General features: G+C 40.5%; 1 protein-coding gene across 6 annotated transcripts in view; it reads left to right on the plus strand.

Moving 5' to 3' along the window:
* The window catches only part of LOC128015742 (mitogen-activated protein kinase kinase kinase kinase 4), a 395708-nt gene that overhangs the window by 241868 nt on the left and 129652 nt on the right, over window positions 1-24188 (plus strand). The window lies entirely within an intron of this gene.

The following is a 24188-nucleotide window of genomic DNA, read 5'->3' on the forward strand; positions in this document are numbered from 1 at the left end:
ATTATTATTATTAATTTAATTTTTTTCCCCAATCAAAGTCAAAGTCACCTTTATTTATATAGCGCTTTAAACAAAATACATTGTAAAACAGTGTCTCAATAATGCAAAATGATAGTTAAAGGCAGTTCATCATTGAATTCAGTTATGTCATCTCTGTTCAGTTAAATAGTGTATGTGCATTTATTTGCAATCAAGTCAACGATATCGCTGTAGATGAAGTGACCCCAACTAAGCAAGCCAGAGGCGACAGCGGAAAGGAACCGAAACTCCATCGGTGACAGAATGGAGAAAAAAACCTTGGGAGAAACCAGGCTCAGTTGGGGGGCCAGTTCTCCTCTGACCAGACGAAACCAGTAGTTCAATTCCAGGCTGCAGCAAAGTCAGATTGTGCAGAAGAATCATCTGTTTCCTGTGGTCTTGTCCTAGTGGTCCTCTGAGACAAGGTCTTTACAGGGGATCTGTATCTGGGGTTCTAGTTGTCCTGGTCTCCGCTGTCTTTCAGGGCAGTAGAGGTCCTTTCTAGGTGCTGATTCACCATCTGGTCTGGATACGTACTGGATCCGGGTGACTGCAGTGATCCTCTGATCTGGACACAGACTGGATCTTGTGGCCAAGGTGACCTCGGAACAAGAGAGAAACAGACAAATATTAGTGTAGATGCCATTCTTCTAATGATGTAGCAAGTACATAGGGTGTTATGTGAAGTGTTTCCGCTTCCGGTTTACCTAATTAATGCAGCCTAAAAATCCTTTAATTTCCGATTTGGATATTAAAAGCATATTAGTATGTTATGTGTATGCCAGGTTAAAGAGATGGGTCTTTAATCTAGATTTAAACTGCAAGAGTGTGTCTGCCTCCCGAACAATGTTAGGAAGGTTATTCCAGAGTTTAAGCGCCAAATAAGAAAAGGATCTGCCGCCCGCAGTTGATTTTGATATTATAGGTATTATCAAATTGCCTGAGTATTGAGAACGTAGCGGACGTAGAGGAGTATAATGTAAAAGGAGCTCATTCAAATACTGAGGTGCTAAACCATTCTGGGCTTTATAAGTAATAAGCAATATTTTAAAATCTATACGATGTTTGATAGGGAGCCAGTGCAGCGATGACAGGACCCGGCTAATGGTCATACTTCCTGGAACTCTTGCTGCTGCGTTTTGGACTAGCTGTAGTTTGTTTACTAAGCATGCAGAACAACCACCCAATAAAGCATTACAATAATCTAACCTTGAGGTCATAAATGCATGGATTAACATTTCTGCATTTGACATTGAGAGCATAGACCGTAATTTAGATATATTTTTGAGATGGAAAAATGCAGTTTTACAAATGCTAGAAACGTGGCTTTCTAAGGAAAGATTGCGATCAAATAGCACACCTAGGTTCCTAACTGATGACGAAGAATTGACAGAGCAACCATCAAGTCTTAGACAGTGTTCTAGGTTATTACAAGCGGAGTTTTGTTTTTTCTGAATTTAGCAGTAAGAAATTACTCGTCATCCGGTTTTTTATATCGACTATGCATTCCATTAGTTTTTCAAATTTGTGTGTTTCACCAATCAAATGAATTTCACACTTATGGCCAAACTGATGATGCATTAGTGATGCACCCAGACACTTTTTGAAAGATAACTTCTTTGGCCATAAAAAAAAAAAAAAACATTGTCAGTCGAACGAGTCTTTGAAAGAAACAGTGCTGTTGGCTCAAATTATGTCATGTAATTGGCTGATTTTTATAAGTAATTATTTAATAAGTGTTCTATAATCTTATTGGTGTTTTGTGCACCCCAAATTTAGTGCTTTAAAGATGCCATATCACTAAAGGTGTTTATATTTGTTTATTTTGGGAGTTACACTTTATTTTATGATATTCTTTTTACAGTGTAATTGTTCATTTAAGTACTTAATTACTCAGTAATTAATACACTGCTAAAAAAACTTACTTAATAATCACAGTTCCTTCATAACACCAACTCAGTTAAACTTCAGGGATATCAGTAGGTCCAGTTAGGATGCGTAAAATGATTGTGAATCAGTTTCACCTTGCTTTGGTGCAAATCAAAGTGACAAGTGCACAAGAGTTAACAGCTCAACAACCACCAAAAAAGAGAATGATGTTGTATGTAGTGGCCACAGACAATTATTTGCTTTCTCCTTATCCTTCCTGACAGATTTCTCTAGTTTTGGATTTTATTAGGGTCTGTACATATAGCATGGGGTAGTAGCTGCCACCCAATTAGGTTGCACGGGTAGTCCTGCTTCACTTCCTGCTTCGTCTGTCACCTTCCACTCAAGAACTTGAAGGAGGTACTGAGGTGGTCATGTAATATCTGACCATGACCCAATCACTTATTATTATAATAGAGAAAAAGGGAATAATTAACACCTCTGTTTTTTTTTTTGTTTTTTTTTTCAGAATTTAGGGTCTAACATACATGTTGTTGGTTTAGATGATTTAACAAGTTTATACAATTCTTCCTTTCCTATAGTAGAGAAAGAGTGGAACTGTTCCTCAGGGGGTCTATAGTTCAGGGGGTCTGATGCGATACTGTAGCTGATGGCTGACTGGTTGCAATTTTATCTCTAACAGTATTTATTTTAGATGTTAAAGTAGTTCATAAAGTCATTACTGCTGTAATGTTAGGAAATGTCAACACTTGTTGAGGCTTTATTTTTCATTAATTTAGCCACTGTATTGAATAAATACCTGGGGTTATGTTTGTTTTTTCTTCTAAAAGAGAAGAAAAGTATTCGGTTCTGGCAGTTTTTAATGCTTTTCCGTAGGATAGGTTACTTTCCTGCCAAGAAATATGAAATACCTCTAGTTTTGTTTTCCTCCAGCTGCGTTCCATTTTTCGGGCTGCTCTCTTTAGGGTGCGAGTATGCTCTTTATACCATGGTGTCAAACTGTTTTCCTTAACCTTCCTTAAGCGTAAAGGAGCAACTGTATTTAAAGTGCTAGAAAAGAGAGAGTCCATAGTTTCTGTTATATCATCAAGTTGTTCTGAGGTTTTGGATATGCTAAGGAATTTGGATACATCAGGAAGATAACTTAAAAAGCAGTCTTTTGTGGTAGAAGTGATGGTTCTTCCTTACTTGTTACAAGAAATAGAATTTACAATTTTGGCTATATGAAGTTTGCACAAAACTAAATAATGATCTGAGATATCATCACTTGGCTTTATAATTTCAACACTATCAACATCAATTCCAAGTGACAGTATTAAATCTAGAGTATGATTTCGACAATGAGTGGGTCCTGAAACGTGTTGTCTAACCCGAATAGAGTTCATAATGTATATAAATGCTGATCCCAATGCATCTTTTTAATTATCAACATGGATATTAAAATCACCAACTATTAAAACTTTATCTGCAGCCAGAACTAACTCGGATGTAAAATCACCAAACTCTTTAATAAAGTCTGTATGGTGCCCTGGTGGCCTGTATACAGTAGCCAGTACAAACATAACAGGGAATTTATCATTAACATTTGTTTCTCTGGATAATGTTATATGAAGCACCATTACTTCAAACGAGTTATACTTGAAGCCTGCCCTCTGAGAAATCCTGAAAACGTTGTTATAAATTGAAGCAACACCTCCCCCTTTGCCATTTAGATGCGGCTCATGTTTATAACAGTAATCTTCGGGGGTGGCCTCATTTAAAATAATGTAATCATCAGGTTTTAACCAGGTTTCTGTCAAACAGAGCACATCTAGGTTATGATCAGTGATCATATTATTTACAAAAAGTGGTTTTGTAGAAAGGGATCTGATATTCAATAAGCCAAGCTTTATCATTTGTTTATCCATATTTCATCTGTTTTTTATTTGTTGAACCTCAATTAAATTGTTAATCTTAACTTGGTTTGGACGTTTTTTGTATTTTCTAGTTTGTGGAACAGACACAATCTCTATAATTTGATATCTAGGTGAAAGAGTCTCTATGTGCTGAGAATTAGCTGACCTCAGTGACATGAGGCAGCTAGCAGACGGTCGATTTAGCCAGTCTGTCTGCTTCCTGACCTGGGCCACAGTTAGTCAAGTATAAACACTATTTGCCATATTTCTAGAGAGAAGAGTGGCGCCGCCCCAGGAGGGATGAAGACAATCTCTTTTCAACAGGTCAGGTCTGCCCCAAAAGCTCGTCCAATTGTCTATGAAACCTATGTTATTCTGTGGGCACCACTTAGACATCCAGCCATTGAGTGATGAAAATCTGCTATGCATTTCGTCACCACAGTAAGAAGGGAGGGGACCAGAGCATATTACAGTGTCTGACATTGTGCTTGCAAGTTCACAAACCTCTTTAATGTTATTTTTAGTGATCTCTGACTGGCGAAGTCGAACATCATTAGCGCGGGCATGAATAACAATCTTACTGTATTTACGTTTAGCATTAGCCAGCACTTTTAAATTTGCCAAGATGTCAGGCGCTCTGGCTCACGGTAAACATTTGACTATGGTGGCTGGTGTCTCTATAATCACTTTCCGTACAATAAAATCACCAATAACTAGAGCACTTTCATCAGGTTTCTCAGTGGGTGCATCACTGAGTGCTCTGTTGCCGGAACCGAACAATGTACAGGAATCCCTGAGCTAGACGCATCCAACGCCGTATATAGAGCCCTAACATTCTTACTGTCCTCAATTAAAGTTTGGATGCATATCTCTAATTCTGAAATCTTCTCTGTCAGCCTAACTGTTTCCCTGCATTTATCACATGTGAATCCCTCATCTGTGACCCACAAACTGTACATGTGACGAGGTGCAAATAACAATAGCAGGAGAAGCCATTACTCGCCGTGCTTGATGAAATATTCTTACTGTGGTTGTTTGATGAACTTGTGAAAAACTGGAGTGAGAGAGAGGAGAGGAGAAAAGAAAACAGCGATAGGTTTGAATGAAAACGCTAATGACAAGCTAACGAGTGTTAACGCTTTGCAGGTGTACTGCACTCACAGATATAAAATAAAAGTGAACGATCAAAATTAATCTGATAAGATTGATTGATAATATCAGAAATATGGTGTGAATTAAGTTATATTTTATCACTTTAAAAAACAGAGTTATAGTTAGATAATGATTCTAGAGAAAAAAATAAAAACAGCTACACGGAGCTACGATTAGCTACAGAAGGCCAACAGGAAGTAGTGAAAACACTGTCCACATGTTCGTGGTGCTTGCTTCAAAACCCTATAAACAATTGTGAATTTACATTTGCTTTATGCATGACTGGGGAACAATAAGAAAGACTATTATGTCAAGATGTATAGATGAAGACGGTACAGTTCTTCACTGCAGTCATTAGGTGGGGATCCTTGATGTTTTGTTGATGTGTACTTATCTTTCATGAATGTTGCCAGTTAGACACCTTAACTGATGTCCATCAGATCCCAGTTTCTTTTCAAAGTTAGCCTGGGTGAATTTTGTTGAGGTGATGATTCCAATTCACTTTGTATGGTGTTTCCAACAATCCAACACGTCATCAGTTGTGTACCCCAGCCTCATTGGGTGTTTTGACCCTTCATCCCAAGACAACCTCAGTCGAGGCAGGCCTAACACAGGCTGATCTGACCCGAGTGTGTGTCACTTTGTTACATGGTGATTTGGCAGCCCACACTGTGTCCATCCGCTTCGATTCTTTCAGCGACATTGTTCGTTTCCCTGACTATCCTCCACTGGACCTGTCCTCTGATGCCCAACTCCTTCAGAAGCTTTATAGTGGAACTAGCCACAAATCCCCTGCTGCCCACTTCCAACGTGTATACTTTCACTGTCCTTCCTTGCTCCTCTGCCTCAGCTACCAAGTTGACATATCACAGCTTCTTCCTTTCAAAGGCCTTATTAATGGCCTCTTCCCAAGGGACTGTCAGACAGTGATTGTCATGACAGTGGTTGTCTACTGCCACCGGCGGTAGTGCACGTGACGTCACACACTATAACAAGCATAATACAAAGTTTTGTATACAATTGTAATAACTGTAATAGCAGAAAATTGTTTTATTTAGATTGTAAGTCTATGGTAATTCACAATTGCCTCAAATGCCATAAACAGCGTTTCATTTAGATTGGCAGGTTTGAGCGCAGGAAATTAAAGTTTATGCATTCAGCAAATTAATTTTGTGTTAGGCAATCGACCTTGTTAGGAAACCAAATACTACATCGCCGATTATTGAGCCATCTTCATTCATATCACCTTTCCGCGTTTGTACAAGTGTCTTCAAGTTCCCAGAATGCAAACACCTGGCTGGACAGGTTTGGTGAGGCTTTCTCTAATCTGGCCAAATACAAACAAGACAGTGATATATGAAAGATGTTAACAAGAAATGTGTCAATGAATTCCTATTTCAAAGAGAGTGCGTGCAGATGAGTAGTTAATGCTTGGCGGTGGTTTGGAACAGTGTTCTGTGTTCACACTGGACACGACACTGTCGCATCGCAACAGGTTAAGTCTGTCTACACAGGACAATTGAACTATCAAATAGGACAAGGCCGTTTACTGTCTGGGATTTGTCAAGTGTTGTGCTGCATCCAGTGTAGCTTCACTGATTACAATGGGCTCTATAATATTTTGTCATGTGTCTTGCCACGCTTCCCTAACAAAGGACTGCCTTTTTGTTAAGGTATTCTTGGTATTTTGGGGGATGGCATTTATTGACACTCTCTTGGTCTCCATTGCTGCCACCAAGCACTTCAGTACTTGATTGTGGCACCATGTTATACCTTCGCTGTGTCAGGCTGGTCTTACTACTCACCAGGATATCTCTGAGGTTTGCTGGGGCTGCATGCAGGTGGCAGGCTGGGTCTTGTCCACACCATTCCTGCAATGTTTTGGCTAGGGCAGCACACCATATGTGGCTCTCATGATAAAACTTACCCTGTTGGTCTTCATGCTTCCATGCTAACTCAAAGTGATTTTACACAGTTCTATACCTTCTCAACTCATCCAGCAGCCTTGTTGGGCTTAGAGACTGCTCTAGCGCATCTAGTTAGTTACACTTGACGGAATACCTCTCCCTCTACAATATTGGAATTACCCCACAATATACCAGTGTCTGAGGGCTGCCTTTGCATCAGCAACTGCTGTAACTGGATTCCATTTCCTCCCTGTTGCCAATGTTGGAGCACCATCTCTTACACAAGGATAACGTGATTCTTTAAGCATCATCTCCAGACTCGTTTTGGCGCATTTGTACTCCTCCACAAGGCTTCGAAATTGGAAGAGAGATAGAGCTCCATTGACGTACATCCCTATGCTACTAAGGCATCTTGGTTGCTCAATCCATTTCATCAGTTGTGTACTCACCAGTCTCTCCAGGGCCTTGGCGTGAGATAAAGTGATCTTGTACATGGAAATAAGCCATGGCAACAAAACAAATTTAACACACCACAGTTTCAACTTTCCTGGAAGAGTTTTGAGTCCACTGACTGTCTCTTGTCTGAGTTGTTCCATCTGTTTTCATTCTTCAAGGTCTGTGGTGTACCAACGTCCAAGGCTTTTGATGGGCTTTACCATGACCGTTGGTTTGGGCCCTCTCTATATACAGAAGCTTTCATTAGCAAGTCAGCCTTTGACAATGGAGATGCTGTGAGATTTTCTGGGTTTAATCTCCATTTGTGCCAATCTGACATAAGGGTGAGCAAATGATGTAAGAATGTTCCTTTTTTGGTGCATTTCATCCCGAGCCCAACTTTTTTTACACCCCTCGGGCCGGGCTTCAAGTTGATTTTCACGTCATGGTCCAGAGGCTTTTCAAGAACACCATCTGTTCCTCTATCCCTAACAGCATTGACCCACTCCGGTTCACCGATTGCCCTAATAGGTCTACTGAGGATGCTGTCTGCTACCTCCTACACGCCACTATCAACCACACTGACCACAATAAATGGAATTATGTGAGGCTGCTGTTTATACATTATAGCTCAGCCTTCAACATATAGTCCTCCACAATCTGCTCTCTAAGCTCGAAAACCTCGGACTGAATGCCCCACTCTGTGACTGGGTTCTTGATTTTCTATCACACAGACCTCAGGTAGTGAGGGTGGGTCAGACCACCTCTAACATCATCAACCTGATGAGCCCCACAAGGATGTGTTTTGAGCCCGCTGCTTTAATCCCTCTACACATATGATGGTGCGTCCTCCCACACCTCCACTTCTCCAACAACAATAAGGTTGCCTACCTTGATGAGGTAGAAAGTCTGACATCCTGGTGCCAAACAAACTGTCTCTTTCTGAATGTCAGCAAAACAAAGGAGCTGGTTGTGGACTTCAGGAGTAGGCAGCAGTGGATATACACCCCACTCATCATTAACGGGACCCCGGTGGAGAGAGTGAGCATCTTAAAATACCTTCGTCTACACATCTACGAGGACCTGACCTGGACTAATCACATTCAAGCTCAAGTTAAGAAGGCCAGACAATGACTGTATTAGGGATGCATTGAATCCAGGATTCGGTTTTGGACGAATACTGGGATTTTTGATGGGGTTTGGTTTCGGCCGAACCTTACATTTTTTTTTTCTCACCGAACTGAACTCTAGGCTTGCACTACACTGGTTGACGTCACGCGGCCGTTGATTATGTGAAGTTGTTTACATGTGGACCTTTCGAATGTATTAGGCTGTGAGAATCTGAAATGGAAGTCGTAAGCAAAAAAAGTTTTGTTTGGCAGTACTTTCAACCAAAAGAAGGCATTGAAGTCGAGCTACATGTTCAATTTGCAATGCCGACTTGACCCTAAACAGTACACAACTTCACCTCAGTTAAAACATTTGCATCTAAAACATCCAAAAGAATATGAGTTGTGCATGAAGGAATCTACAGACAGCAGCCAAAATACAGCAACTTCAGGTACGGCAGTGAAAGGACAGTTGCAGCTAAAAACGTGCACTAACCAGCCGACCATTACTAGCTTTGCTATCCCTATACCACACAAACAGTGGCCCTCAGATCACACATGAGCTAAAGCCATTCATGCAGCAATTCGGAAAATGATAGCCATTGACTTGCAGCCATATAGCATAGTGGAAGACACTGGATTCAATGAGCTACTCCATCTGCTTGAGCCACGTTACAAAATCCCATCAAGGCGCTTTTTTGCTGACAAAATCATCCCTGAAATGCACAAGTCCATCACTTCCCGCATAAAAGAACACGTGCAAGAAATGGTCAAAGCGTGGGGACATACCTGTTAACAAGTGTCACCTGGTCTTGAGGGACAAAGCTGCAAACATGCGGAAACCCATGTCCGAGGCAGGGGTTCCAAATGTTTGCTGTTTTGCACACACGCTCCAGTTGTGCATCCACGACAGTCTTTTATCACAGTCAAGTGTCTCTTTCCTGATCGCACTGTCCAGGAAAACTGTTGGCCACTTTAGGCACTCTTCTTTAATCCAGGATGTGTCAACACTATGGAATTCGACATAACAGAACAGGACAAAAACGTGCCATAAACCTCTACGTGCCCAAAAAAAGAGGGTATATATTAGGAACATATTAAAAAGTGTCAACAAGTGTTAAATAAGCTGGCAACATGCTACAAGCATAATAAAACATGCTAGCGACACTTAGCTAAGTGTTAAAGCATGCAACACTTGCATTGAATAATGAAGTTGCTCTAACTCAGGCTAGCAACATCTGATCTGCCCCAAACTTCACGCGTTTGACAAAAGTCCTGTATTCGGATATAGTCCTAGCGCCACATGTTGGTAACAGGAAGTGTAATGTGTAACACTGTTAATGGACTTCTAGCAACATATTGAAAAGTGCCAGCAAGTGATAAATACACTGGCATAATGCTAGAAACATACTAAAACATTTTAGCAACACTTAGCTAAATTCTAAAGCATCATATTACTGCAGTGAATCAGGAAGTTACTGTAATTCAGGCATACAGTGTCCAATCTTCCCCAAATTGAACAAGTTTGATGAGTCCTGTCCTGAACACATAAACATGCCCGTATTCGATAATAGTCATAGCGCCACCTAATGGCAACAGAGAGTGGAATGTCTAACACTGTTATGGACTCCTTGCAAAATAATAAAAAGCAACAACAAGTATTTAATAGGCTGGCAACATTCTAGAAGCATACTAAAAAATGCTAGCATCACTTAGCTAAGGGCTGAAGCATGCTACTAATGCAGTGAAAAAGGAAGCTGCTTGTACTCAGGCAAGCAATGTCCGATCTTCCCCAAACTTCACACGTGTGATAGGTGTTTGGTTCTGAACAAACACCCATGTCCAAATTCAGTTATAGTCATAGCGCCACCTGCTGGTAACAGGAAATGACAAGGTTAACACTGTTATGGACTCCTAGGAACAAATTTAAAAGTGTCAAAAAGTGTTAGACAGGCTGGCAAAATTCTAGAAGCATACGAAAACAATAGCATTACTTAGCTATTTAGAAAAACAACACTTATTTTGCAGAGAAAATTCTAAATAACTGAATTCCTGTTGGGATTCGGATTTCATACCAAGAGACTTTTTCGTAGGTATTGGTGTGTTACATTTGTGTACCGATTTTTGTACATGTACGTGAATCATAGCTCGAGGCGCACTCCGTTGAAAGTGTATACGCACTCCGTTGAAAGTGTATAGGTGGCGCTAACGAGCCATTTTGCCACATCCGATGGAATATTGGCCTTCAGATCTGTTCAGGCCAGGACCCTTATCACACATGTGACGTTTGGGCAAGATCGGACACTTTATGCCTGAGTTATAACATCTTTTTTCCCCATGACGAGATATCAATATTGTCAGGCCGCCATGGACACGCCCTTTAACGAAACCTCAAGTCCTTCGCAATTTAACATCGCAAATGGCTTTAGATTACACTGACCAAGTTTGGTGTTGATCTGAATAAATCTCTAGCAGGAGTTTGTTAAAGTACAACCCCTGAAAATGGAAAAAACAACACCAATTTTGCAGGGAAAATTCAAAATAACTGACTTCCTGTTGGGATTCGGATTTCGTACCAAGAGACTTTGTTGTAGATATTGGTGAGTTACATGTGTGTACCAATCTTTGTACATGTACGTGAAACATAGCTTGATGCGCACTCCGTTGAAAGTGTATATGTGGCGCTATCGAGCCATTCTTCCACACCCGGTGGAATATTGGCCTGCAGATCTGTTCAGGTCAGGTCACACATGTGAAGTTTGTTTTGACATTGATGTATTTTTTGTGGTCAGTCTAATCTAAAGGCCGGTGCAATGTTAAATTGTGGAGATTGGAGAAGTTGTTGTAACTCGGGCATAAAATGTTCTATCTTCCCCAAACTTCACATGTTCGATAAGAGTCCTGGCCTGAACACATCTGAAGGCCAATTTTCCATTATAATGATAGCGCCATCTGCTGCCAACAGGAAGATTGACACATATATGGAGTAAACTTTGATATATTCCACTTATATTTATGACTTTAAATGCATATTTCTCACCGTTCACCTTTTTACTAAAGCCACTCGCTGGCGGTGAGCCCGGGTGCGAGGGCCCGTTCATCGCTGATTGCAGCTTTAATTAGGGCCCGAGCACCGAGGTGCGAGGACCCTCTTGTATCTGCTTTGTTTATTATTATTATTAGACCCCGAGCACCGAGGTGCGAGGACCCTCTTGTATCTGCTTTGTTTATTCTTCTTCTTCTTCTTCTCCCGAATGAATCGCATTTTTGAGGGCTTTAACATGCTCAAAAAGTCAAACCTGGTGAAAATTTTCGTCTGATATAGGATTCAGAAGAGGGTGTGGCAAAATGGCTCGACAGCGCCACCTATGAACATGTATAGGTGGCGCTGTCGAGCCATTTTGCCACGTCCATTTCTGAAACCCATATCAGACGTAAATTTTCGCCAGTTCAGAGGTGTGTGCAAAGTTTCGTGACTTTTTGAGTATATTTAGTCCTTCAAAAAGGCGATTCATTTGGTACCGTAATAATAATAATAATAAAAATAAACGGAGCAGATACAATAGGGTCCTCACACCATAGGTGCTCAGGCCCTAATATTAAGCGGAGCAATTCCAAGAGGGTCCTCACACCATCGGTGCTCGGGCCCTAATAATAATAATAATAATTAAAGCTGCAAGCAGCGATGAACGGGCCCTCGCACCCGGGCTCACCGGCAACGAGTGGCATTAGTAAAAAGGTGAACGGTGAGAAATATGCATTTAAAGTCCTAAATATAAATGGAATATATCAAAGTATATTCCATATACACTGTTCCAATCTTCCTGTTGCCAGCAGGTGGCGCTCTCATTATTATGGAATATTGGCCTTCAGATGTGTTCAGGCCAGGACACTTATCGAACATGTGAAGTTTGGGGAAGATCAAATATTGTATGCCTGAGTTACAACAACTTCTCTTGCTATGGCGAGACATCAGATTTTGTCATGGCGCCATGGACACGCTCTTTAACAAAAACTCAAGATCCCCACCAGTTAACATTGCACAGGCCTTTAGATTAGACTGACACAAAATATATGTTAATCTCAAAAAAATTATAGGCGTAGTTTGTCGCAGCGTAAAACATGTCACTTCCTGTTGTCAATAGGTGGCGCTATGACTATAACTGAATATGGGCATGTAGATCTGTTAAGGGCAGAAGTCTTATCTAACATGTGAAGTTTGCGGCAGATTGGACATTGTATGTCTGAGTTACAGCAACTTCCTTTTTCATGGCGAAACATCGAAATTTGTCAGGCCGCCATGGACACGCCCTTTAACGAAACCTCAAGATCTTCGCAATTTAACTTCGCAAAGGCCTTTAGATTACGCTGACCATGTTTGGTGTTGATCTGAATAAATCTCTAGGAAGAGTTCGTTAAAGTACAACCCCTGAAAATGGCAAAAACAACACCAATTTTGCAGAGAAAATTCAAAATAACCGAATTCCTGTTGGGATTCGGATTTCGTACCAAGATACTTTTTCGTAGATATTGGTGTGTTACATGTGTGCACCGATTTTTGTACATGTACGTGAAACATAGCTCGAGGCGCACTCCGTTGAATGTGTATACGCACTCCGTTGAAAGTGTATAGGTGGCGCTATCAAGCCTTTTTGCCACACCCGATGGAATAATGGCCTTCAGATCTGTTCAAGCCAGGACCCTTATCACACATGTGAAGTTTGGGCAAGATCGGACATTTTATGCCTGAGTTATAACATCTTTTATTCCCATGACGAGACATCGAACTTCGTCACGGTGCCATGGACACGCCTTTTAACAAAAACTCAAGATCTTCACAACTAAACATCACACAGGTCTATAGATTAGACTGACCACAAAAAAGACATTGATGTCATAACATTTCTAGAAATACTCTGTCACAGTGTAAAATGTCACTTCCTGTTGCCAATAGGTGGCGCTATGACTATAACTGAATATGGGCATGTAGATCTGTTCAGGTCAAGAGTCTCATCCAACATGTGAAGTTTGGGGCAGATTGGACAGTCTGAGTTACAGCAACTTCCTTTTTCTTGGCGAAACATCGAAATTTGTCAGGCCGCCATGGACACGCCCTTTAATGAAACCTCAAGATCTTCGCAATTTAACTTCGCAAAGGCCTTTAGATTACGCTGACCATGTTTGGTGTTGATCTGAATAAATCTCTAGGAAGAGTTCGTTAAAGTACAACCCCTGAAAATGGCAAAAACAACACCAATTTTGCAGAGAAAATTCAAAATAACCGAATTCCTGTTGGGATTCGGATTTCGTACCAAGATACTTTTTCGTAGATATTGGTGTGTTACATGTGTGCACCGATTTTTGTACATGTACGTGAAACATAGCTCGAGGCGCACTCCGTTGAATGTGTATACGCACTCCGTTGAAAGTGTATAGGTGGCGCTATCAAGCCTTTTTGCCACACCCGATGGAATAATGGCCTTCAGATCTGTTCAAGCCAGGACCCTTATCACACATGTGAAGTTTGGGCAAGATCGGACATTTTATGCCTGAGTTATAACATCTTTTATTCCCATGACGAGACATCGAACTTCGTCACGGTGCCATGGACACGCCTTTTAACAAAAACTCAAGATCTTCACAACTAAACATCACACAGGTCTATAGATTAGACTGACCACAAAAAAGACATTGATGTCATAACATTTCTAGAAATACTCTGTCACAGTGTAAAATGTCACTTCCTGTTGCCAATAGGTGGCGCTATGACTATAACTGAATATGGGCATGTAGATCTGTTCAGGTCAAGAGTCTCATCCAACATGTGAAGTTTGGGGCAGATTGGACAGTCTGAGTTACAGCAACTTCCTTTTTCTTGGCGAAACATCGAAATTTGTCAGGCCGCCATGGACACGCCCTTTAATGAAACCTCAAGTCCTTCGCAATTTAACATCGCAAATGGCTTTAGATTACACTGACCAAGTTTGGTGTTGATCTCAATAAATATCTAGGAGGAGTTCGTTAAAGTACAACCCCTGAAAATGGCAAAAGCAACACCAATTTTGCAGGGAAAATTCAAAATAACCGAATTCCTGTTGGGATTCGGATTTTGTACCAAGAGACTTTTTCGTAGATATTGGTGTGTTACATGTGTGCACCGATTTTTGTACATGTACGTGAAACATAGCTCGAGGCGCACTCTGTTGAATGTGTATACGCACTCCGTTGAAAGTGTATAGGTGGCGCTATCGAGCCTTTTTGCCACACCCGATGGAATAATGGCCTTCAGATCTGTTCAAGCCAGGACCCTTATCACACATGTGAAGTTTTGGGCAAGATCGGACATTTTATGCCTGAGTTATAACATCTTTTATTCCCATGACGAGACATCGAACTTCGTCACGGCGCCATGGACACGCCTTTTAACAAAAACTCAAGATCTTCACAACTAAACATCACACAGGTCTTTAGATTAGACTGACCACAAAAAAGACATTGATGTCATAACATTTCTAGAAATACTCTGTCACAGTGTAAAATGTCACTTCCTGTTGCCAATAGGTGGCGCTATGACTATAACTGAATATGGGCATGTAGATCTGTTCAGGTCAAGAGTCTCATCCAACATGTGAAGTTTGGGGAAGATCGGACATTTTATGCCTGAGTTATAACATCTTTTATTCACATGGCGAGACATCGAACTTCGCTATGGTGCCGTGGACACGCCTTTTAACGAAAACTCAAGATCTTCACAACTGAACATCGCACAGGCCTTTAGATTAGACTGACCACAAAAAAAGACATTGATGTCAAAACATTTCTAGGAGTAGTTCGTCACAGCGTAAAATATGACACTTCCTGTTGCCTATAGGTGGCGCTATTACAATAACTGAATATGGGCATGTCAATCTGTTCAGGTTCAGAGTTTCATCAAACATGTGAAGTTTGAGGCAGATTGAACATTGTATGTGTGAGTTATAGCAACTTCCTGTTTCATGGCGAATCATCGAAATTTGCCAGGCCGCCACGGACACGCCCTTCAACGAAAACTCAAGATCTTCGCAATTTAACATCGCAAAGGACTTTAGATTAGGCATACCAAATTTGGTGTTGATTTGAAGAAATCTCTAGGAGGAGTTCTTTAAAGTACAACCCCTGAAAATGACAAAAACAACACCAATTTTGCAGGGAAAATTAAAAATAACCGACTTCCTGTTGGGATTCGGATTTCGTACCAAGATACTTTTTTGAAGCTATTGGTGTGTTACATATGTTTACCGATTTTCGTACATGTACATGACATGTAGCTCGAGGCGCACTCCATTGAATATGTATAGGTGGCCCTATCGAGCCATTTTGCCACACCCAATGGAATGTTAGCCTCCAGATGTGTGCAGGTCAGTACTCTTATCAAACATGTGAAGTTTGGGCAAGATCTGATATTTTATGCCTGAGTTACAACAACTTCTACTCCCATGGCAAGGCATCGAACTTTGACATGGCGCCATGGACACGCCCTTTAACGAAAACTCAAGATCTTCACAATTTAACATCGTACAGGCCTTTAGATTAGACTGACCACAAAAAAGACATTGATGTCATAAAATTTCTAGGAGTAGTTCTTCGCAGCGTAAAATAAGACACTTCCTGTTGCCAATAGGTGGCGCTATGAATATAACTGAATATGGGCATGTCAATCTATTCAGTTTCAGAGTCTTATCAACCATGTGAAGTTTGGGGCAGATTGGACATTGTATGTCTGAGTTATAGCAACTTCATTTTTCATGGCGAATCATCGAAATTCGCCAGGCTGCCACGGACACGCCCTTCGATGAAAACTCAAAATCTTCGCAATTTAACATCGCAACGGCCTTTAGATTAGGCATACCAAATTTGGTCTTGATCTGAATAAGTCTCTAGGAGGAGTTCATTAAAATACAATGCATGGAAATGGCAAAAATGACACAAAATTTGCTCATAATATTAAAAATAACCGACTTCCTGTTGGGTTTAGAATTTTGCTCCAAGAGACTTTTTTGTAGGTACTGGAGAGTTACACGTGTACCGATTTTCATACATGTACGTGAAACATAGCTTGAGGCGCACACTGTTGAATGTGTATAGGTGGCGCTGTCGAGCCATTTTGCCACACCCACTTCTGAAACCCATATCAGATGTAAATTTTCACCAGTTCTGAGGTGTGTGCAAAGTTTCATGACACTTTGAGTATGTTTAGGCCCTCAAAAATGCGATTCATTTTGGAGAAGTATAATAATAATTAAAGCTGCAAGCAGCGATGAACGGGCCCTCGCACCCGGGCTCACCGGCAGCGAGTGGCTTTAGTAAATAGGTGAGCGGTGAGAAACATGCATTTCAATTGATAAATATAAGTGGAATATATCAAAGTTATTCCATATATGTGCCAATCTTCCTGTTGCCAGCAGGTGGCGCTATCATTATAATGGAATATTGGCCTTCAGTTGTGTTCAGGGCAGGACTCTTATAGAACATGTGAAGTTTGGGGAAGTTCCAACATTTTATGCCTGAGTTACAACAACTTCCTTTACTGTGGCGAGACAACAAATTTTGTCATGGCGCCATGGACACGCCTTTTAAAAAAAAAAACAAGATCTCCATAATTTAGCATTGCACAGGTCTTTAGATTAGACTGACCACAAAAAAAAAAAAAAAAAAACATTAATGTCATACTATTTCTAGGAGTAGTTTGTCGCAGCGTAAAACATGTCACTTCCTGTTGCCAGCAGGTGGCACTATGACTATAACTGAATATGGGCATGTAGATCTGTTAAGGGCAGAAGTCTTATCTAACATGTGAAGTTTGGGGCAGATTGGACATTGTATGACTGAGTTACAGCAACTTCTTTTTCATGGCGAAACATCGAAATTTGTCAGGCCGCCATGGACACGCCCTTTAACGAAACCTCAAGATCTTCGCAATTTAACATCGTAAAGGCCTTTAGATTTAATTGACCAAGTTTGCTGTAGATCTGAATAAATCTCTAGGAGGAGTTCGTTAAAGTACAACCCCTGAAAATGTCAAAAACAGCGCCAATTTTGCAGAGAAAATTCTAAATAACCGAATTCCTGTTGGGATTCGGATTTCGTACCAAGAGGCTTTTTTGTAGATATTGGTGTGTTACATGTGTGTACTGATTTTTGTACATCTACGTGAAAAATAGCTCGAGGAGCACTCCATTGAATGTGCATATGCACTCCGTTGAAAGTTTATAGGTGGCGCTATCGAGCCATTTTGCCACACCCTCTGGAATATTGGCCTTCAGATCTGTTCAGGCCAGGACCCTTATCACACATGTGAAGTTTGGGCAAGATCGGACACTTTATGCCTGAGATTTAACATCTATTATTCCCATGACGAGACATCGAACTTCGTCACGGCGCCATGGACACGCCTTTTAACAAAAAATCAAGATCTTCACAACTAAACATCACACAGGTCTTTAGATTAGACTGACCACAAAAAAGACATTGATGTCATAAAATTTCTAGAAATAATCTGTCACAGTGTAAAATGTCACTTCCTGTTGCCAATAGGTGGCGCTATGACTATAACTGAATATGGGCATGTAGATCTGTTCAGGTCAAGAGTCTCATCCAACATGTGAAGTTTGGGGCAGATTGGACATTGTATGTCTGAGTTACAGCAACTTCCTTTTTCATGGCGAAACATCGAAATTTGTCAGGCCGCCATGGACACGCCCTTTAAAGAAACCTCAATTCCTTCGCAATTTAACATCGCAAATGGCTTTAGATTACACTGACCAAGTTTGGTGTTGATCTGAATAAATCTCTAGGAGGAGTACGTTAAAGTAAAACCCCTGAAAATGGCAAAAACAACACCAGTTTTGCAGGGAAAATTCAAAATAACCGACCTTCTGTTGGGATTCGGATTTCGTACCAAGAGACTTTTTTGTAGATATTGGTGAGTTACATGTGTGTACCAATTTTTGTACATGTACGTGAAACATAGCTCGAGGCGCACTCCGTTGAAAGTGTATAGGTGGCGCTATCGAGCCATTCTGCCACACCCTGTGGAATATTGGCCTTCAGATCTGTTCAGGTCAGGACTCTTATCACACATGTGAAGTTTGGGGAAGATCGGACATTTTATGCCTGAGTTATAACATCTTTTATTCCCATGGCGAGACATCGAACTTCGCCATGGTGCCGTGGACATGCCTTTTAACGAAAACTCAAGATCTTCACAACTGAACATCGCACAGGCCTTTAGACTAGACTGACCACAAAAAAGACATTGATGGCATAACATTTCTAGGAGTAGTTCGTCGCAGCGTAAAATATGTCACTTCCTGTTGCCAATAGGTGGCGCTATGACTATAACTGAATATGGGCATGTCAATCTTTTCAGCTTCAGAGTCTCATCAAACATGTGAAGTTTGGGGCAGATTGGACATTGTATGTGTGAGTTATAGCAACTTCATTTTTCATGGCGAATCATCGAAATTCGCCAGGCAGCCACGGACACGCCCTTCGACGAAAACTCAAGATCTTCGCAATTTAACATCGCAAAGGCCTTTAGATTAGGCATACCAAATTTGGTGTTGATTTGAAGAACTCTCTAGGAGGAGTTCGTTAAAATACAACACATGGAAATGACCAAAATTACACAAAATATGCTCATAATATTAAAAATAACCGACTTCCTGTTGGGTTTACAATTTCGCTCCAAGAGTCTTTTTTGTAGGTATTGGTGTGTTACATATGTGTGCCAATTTTCGTGCATGTACGTGAAACATAGCTGGAAGGCTGTTGATTTTCTTGGTATAGGTGGCGCTGTCGAGCCATTTTGCCACACCTTCTTCTGAATCCTATATCAGCCGAAAATTTTCACCAGGTTTGACGCGTGTGCAAAGTATCATGACTTTTTGAGCATGTTAAAGCCCTCAAAAATGCGATTCATTCGGGAGAAGAAGAAGAAGAAGAAGAAGAAGAAGAATAAAAAACAAAGCAGATACAAGAGGGTCCTCGCACCTCGGTGCTCGGGCCCTAATAATTAAAGCTGCAAGCAGCGATGAACGGGCCCTCGCACCCGTGCTCACCGGCAGCGAGTGGCTTTAGTTAATAGGTGAACGGTGAGAAATATGCGTTTAAACTCATAAATATAAGTAGAATATATCAATGATTATTCCATATATGTGCCAATCTTCCTGTTGCCAGCAGGTGGCGCTACCATTATAATGGAATATTGGCCTTCAGATGTGTTCAGGGCAGGACTTTTATCGAACATGTGAGGTTTGGGGAGGATTGAACATTTTATGCCTGAGTTACAACAACATCCTATTTCATGTCGAAACATCGAAATTTGTCAGGCCGCCATGGACACGCCCTTCGACGAAAACTCAAGATCTTCGCAATTTAACATCGCAAAGGCCTTTAGATTAGGCATACCAAATTTGGTGTTGATTTGAAGAACTCTCTAGGAGGAGTTCGTTAAAATACAACACATGGAAATGACCAAAATTACACAAAATATGCTCATAATATTAAAAATAACCGACTTCCTGTTGGGTTTACAATTTCGCTCCAAGAGTCTTTTTTGTAGGTATTGGTGTGTTACATATGTGTGCCAATTTTCGTGCATGTACGTGAAACATAGCTGGAAGGCTGTTGATTTTCTTGGTATAGGTGGCGCTGTCGAGCCATTTTGCCACACCCTCTTCTGAATCCTATATCAGCCGAAAATTTTCACCAGGTTTGACGCGTGTGCAAAGTATCATGACTTTTTGAGCATGTTAAAGCCCTCAAAAATGCGATTCATTCGGGAGAAGAAGAAGAAGAAGAAGAAGAAGAAGAAGAAAAAACAAAGCAGATACAAGAGGGTCCTCGCACCTCGGTGCTCGGGCCCTAATAATTAAAGCTGCAAGCAGCGATGAACGGGCCCTCGCACCCGTGCTCACCGGCAGCGAGTGGCTTTAGTTAATAGGTGAACGGTGAGAAATATGCGTTTAAACTCATAAATATAAGTAGAATATATCAATGATTATTCCATATATGTGCCAATCTTCCTGTTGCCAGCAGGTGGCGCTACCATTATAATGGAATATTGGCCTTCAGATGTGTTCAGGGCAGGACTTTTATCGAACATGTGAGGTTTGGGGAGGATTGGACATTTTATGCCTGAGTTACAACAACATCCTATTTCATGTCGAAACATCGAAATTTGTCAGGCCGCCATGGACACGCCCTTTAACGAAACCTCAAGATCTTCGCAATTTGAGATCGCAAAAGGCTTTAGATTACACTGACCAAGTTTGGTGTTGATCTGAATAAATCTCTAGGAGGAGTTCGTTAAAGTCCAACCCCTGAAAATGGCCAAAACAACACTAATTTTGCAGAGAAAATTCTAAATAACTGATTTCCTGTTGGGATTCGGATTTCGTACCAAGAGACTTTTTCGTAGATATTGGTGTGTTACATGTGTGTACCGATTTTTGTACATGTACGTGAAACATAGCTCGAGGCACACTCCGTTTAAAGTGTATACGCACTCCGTTGAAAGTGTATAGGTGGCGCTATCGAGCCATTTTGCCACACTCTATGGAATATTGGCCTTCAGATCTGTTTAGGCCAGGACCCTTATCACACATGTGGAGTTTGGGCAAGAACGGACATTTTATGCCTCAGTTATAACATTTTTTATTCCTGTGGCGAGACATTGAACTTCATCACGGCGCCATGGACACGCCTTTTAACAAAAATTCAAGATCTTCACAACTAAACATCACACAGGTCTTTAGATTAGACTGACCACAAAAAAGACATTGATGTCATAACATTTCTAGGAGTAGTTTGTCGCAGTGTAAAACATGTCACTTCCTGTTGCCAATAGGTGGCGCTATGACTATAACTGAATGTGGGCATGTACATCTGTTAAGGGCAGAAGTTTTATCTAACATGTGAAGTTTGGGGCAGATTGGACATTGTATGTCTGAGTTACAGCAACTTCCTTTTTCATGGCGAAACATCGAAATTTGTCAGGCCGCCATGGACACGCCCTTTAACGAAATCTAAAGATCTTCGCAATTTAACATCGCAAAGGGCTTAAGATTACACTGACCAGGTTTGGTGTTGATCTGAATAAATCTCTAGGAGGAGTTCGTTAAAGTACAACCCCTGAAAATGGCAAAAACAACGCCAATTTTGCAGAGAAAATTCTAAATAACCGACTTCCTGTTGGGATTCGGATTTCATACCATGAGACTTTTTTGTAGGTATTGGTGTGTTACATGTGTATACCGATTTTTGTACATGTACGTGAAACATAGCTCGAGGCGCACTCTGTTGAAAGTGTATAGGTGGAGCTATCGAGCCATTTTGCCACACCTGATGGAATTTTGGCCTTCAGATGTGTTCAGGCCAGGACTCTTATCACACATGTGCAGTTTGGGGAAGATCGGACATTTTATGCCTGAGTTATAACATCTTTTATTCCCATGGCGAGACATCGAACTTCGTGACGGCGCCATGGACACGCCTTTTAACGAAAACTCAAGATCTTCACATCTTAACATCGCACAGGCCTTTAGATTAGACTGACCACAAAAAATACATTGATGTCATAAAATTTCTAGGAGTAGTTCATCGCAGTGTAAAATATGTCACTTCCTGTTGCCAATAGGTGGCGCTATGACTATAACTGAATATGGGCATGTCAATCTGTTCAGGTCAGGAGTCTCATCAAACATGTGAAGTTTGGGGCAGATTGGTCATTGTATGTCTGAGTTATAGCAACTTCCTGTTTCATGGCGAATCATCAAAATTCGACAGGCCGCCACGGACACGCCAATTAACGAAAACTCAAAAGCTTCGCAATTTAACATCGCAAAGGCCTTCAGATTAGGCATACCAAATTTGGTGTTTATCTGAATGAATCTCTAGGAGGAGTTTGTTAAAATACAACGCATGGAAATGACAAAAATGACACAAAATTTGCTCATAATATTAGAAATAACTGACTTCCTGTTGGGTTTCGGATTTTGCTCCAAGAGACTTTTTTGTAGGTATTGGAGAGTTACAAGTGTATACCGATTTTCATACATGTACATTAAACGTAGCTTGAGGCGCACACCGTTGAACGTGTATAGGTGGCGCTGTTGAGCCATTTTGCCACACCCACTTCTGAAACCCATATCAGACGTAAATTTTCGCCGGTTCTGAGGTGTGTGCAAAGTTTCATGACTTTTCGAGCATGTTTAGGCCCTCAAAAATGCGATTCATTTTGGAGAAGAAGAATAATAATAATAAATATAGCTGCAAGCAGCGATGGCGGGCTCAAGCCACCAATGCCATCGCCACCCCGGTGGCATCAGGTAAACTGTGCCCAGCGGGCACATGCATTCACAATATCCCTCTGGCAGTGACGTTTTAAAGGATATGGCGGTTAAAGGGTTAATCCGAATCATCTAGACTTTAAAATCACATTCACAGAACAATATATATATATATTCCCCAAACATATATATATATATATATTTAGTAACACTTTACAATAAGATTTCATTTATAAACATTGTTAACATGAACAATATTTATATAGCATTAATTTATGTCAGTTAATATTCCAAACTTAAACATTAAAACATTGTTTTATTGTGATTTTTTTCCAAGCACATTTTACCAATTCCAAACCATATCAATCTTAATAACTACCATTATTTTTTATTTAATCATTTATGAGTGCTATACAATAGTCCAGGAAAGCTGTAAGAGAAAAACTCCTTATATTCATGTGCAGAATTATTAGGCTGTTTTCTTTTACAGATGAAATGCGCTAAAAAAGAGTTTTAACTCAAACTGTTTTAACTCAAAGTCGAAAATTATGAAATACCCATGAGAAATATCAAACACAAATGCAATACAGAAATGGATAAGTTAAGACTTGACCATTGTACAAAAATGCTGACTGGGTCATGAGGTTAGAAAAGAAGAAGAAAAAAAAAAACAGGTCAAGAAGAACTGACAAAAATAATTGCAAAATAATTAGGAATTAATGTGAAGATTAATTTTTAGTCAATTCTGCAAGACAGACTTTCAGGAAAGGAGGTGGAATAAAAATGAGCTCCTAAATCTTAATCCCGGATTCTGGAAGATATATTCCTCAAACCATCGGACAAGAGGAGGTGGTGCTGGTCCTTCATGAGTCACTCTAATCTGTTCATAAAGCCTATATATAAAGTCTTAATATATAGTATTTCACAATACTTCATGGTATTCTAATCAAATCATTTTTTGGAATCTTAGATCTCTCAGAACCTGACACCGAGTAATTCTGAGACTCCAGGAAAGTGGCAGTTCTGTAAAATGTTGGCGCTGGAGACTAAATGCTCCCTGATAGTTTCACACCTAATTCACTTAACACACACACACACACACACATACACACACACACACACACACACACACACACATTACCCACAGTGACAGAGGGACAGAGTGACATCAGATGTATGATAGTTTTTTAATTTTCTATCATCCATATAGTGTTGTATAGTCATGAAACTATGCATATTTCCTCAGAATGACTTGTCTTCTATGTGTACATTTTTTTGAAGTGTTTAGAAGCTGCACTTAAAAAAATAAAAGACATTTACTGGTTACTTTTTTACTGTTATTTCAAAAAATCACCACAACAAAACCATTCAAGCTATCCAAAATTCATCCACACCTGTTCTGTAAGATAAATTCTTTAAACAGTGGTAAAAGAGGATGTGGTGCTGATCCTT

Source organism: Carassius gibelio, chromosome A1, assembly GCF_023724105.1.
Source record: "Carassius gibelio isolate Cgi1373 ecotype wild population from Czech Republic chromosome A1, carGib1.2-hapl.c, whole genome shotgun sequence".
NCBI classification, from domain to species: Eukaryota; Metazoa; Chordata; class Actinopteri; order Cypriniformes; family Cyprinidae; genus Carassius; species Carassius gibelio.